Below are 1,543 nucleotides of genomic sequence, written 5' to 3' on the forward strand. Positions count from 1 at the left end.
CAATCAGAGACGAAAGGGGGTCATGGCTCTCATAGTTTATCTCAGAGGTGGAAAAGCTACCCAAAGGGAAACAAGATTAGGTCAGCACACAAATATAACAGGCAAACAGACTGGGAGGAGAAGCAGCAAAGCGTTCTGCACGTAAGGAGAACGGATGCCAATGGGTCCAGCCCAGCCAGTAGAAGTGATTGGACCCCCTATTTCACATACGTAGCTCCGGCTACCGCTGCCTCTTTTTACTACGGGTAATTGCTTAAAGCGCTGCGTCGGAGCTTGCAGCTTCGAAAAAGTGGGACCACCAAGAGATCAAAACACAGGAGGTCAGGACTTCAACAACCCCATTGCTCCATGTAGTTTGGTTGAATCACCACTAGGGTAGTTTCACCCTTTTAATGTCCCATGTAACTTTGTCTATGCTCTAATATCTCGGCTTCACGAATCGTGGGCGGCTGAAAAACCTAGCACGATAAAATGAGAGAGGTACCGTACGACATATGGAGACAAACCAGGGTTGAATAGTGTCGTGTTTATTATCAGAGATGCCATCTGTCTTTTACAGATAATTCCGTTATGGCTAGTGTGTGACATTAAAACAAAATGACAATTTGATGATTTTTTAATAAAACTGATAAAAGTTGCAATCCATGTCTTTACCATAATTGGTTTAACCTTTGAAACGGTTCTGTGTCTATGATTCAGTTTCTTGGAAATGTGACTGCATGATTGATGACCTGTGGAATAATCCTGTTGCTTGTTCAAATAATCTATTTAGTGCTGTTGTTTGCAAAAGGACGTTCCATGTGCTTTATGTACAAATTCTAAGTCAGAGTAGAGAACGATTATATGGGTGGGTTAATAGGCTGTGGGTGGATCAGATAGGAATGACCCACTAAATTAGAAATGATAACAAAATTTGTATAAGGGCCTGTGGGTGTCTTTCCGTCAAGATTGTTTTTTACTCGTATGCTGTAGGTTTTAGTTGTGGTAAACACAACGTACGAGTTCACAGCGGTGTTTTTCTATCCGTGATTGGAAAGTGTGGGCTGCTGTTTTTTGATCAGTGAACAGAGGCCAAGCAGGCCTGGGATTTCTGTTTGCCTACAAAATCGACATAAATCACAGAGGTGATGCTTGGAACAAACCATTGGATACATAAAATGACAAGCGTCATATTGCGTTTTGTGGTGTTGGGTTGAAAATGTTTCCATGGCACTAGTGAGTACCTAGAAAACAGTATAGGGTCTTATGACTCTTTCTACATGCAGCAGCAAAGAGAGACACAAATACACAGACAGATAAAGCTGAAGGAGGGAACAGGCCTGGTGTCACGTTTGTTTGATATACATCATGTTTAGACTTAAAGACAGGAAACATATCTCTTCACTTTCTTATGTGATATTTCAGGTCACGAACCGCCAGCAACATTTTCATTCATTTAATCCTTAGGACCGAGTCTGAGTCCCCGTCCCTCCACTAGCTCTCGTACGAAGTTGGGTCTCTTGACTGGTCGATGTGGTCTGATAGGACAGGCGTGTGTTGCGAT

This window comes from Etheostoma spectabile, chromosome 11 (assembly GCF_008692095.1).
Source record: "Etheostoma spectabile isolate EspeVRDwgs_2016 chromosome 11, UIUC_Espe_1.0, whole genome shotgun sequence".
Classification (NCBI taxonomy): domain Eukaryota; kingdom Metazoa; phylum Chordata; class Actinopteri; order Perciformes; family Percidae; genus Etheostoma; species Etheostoma spectabile.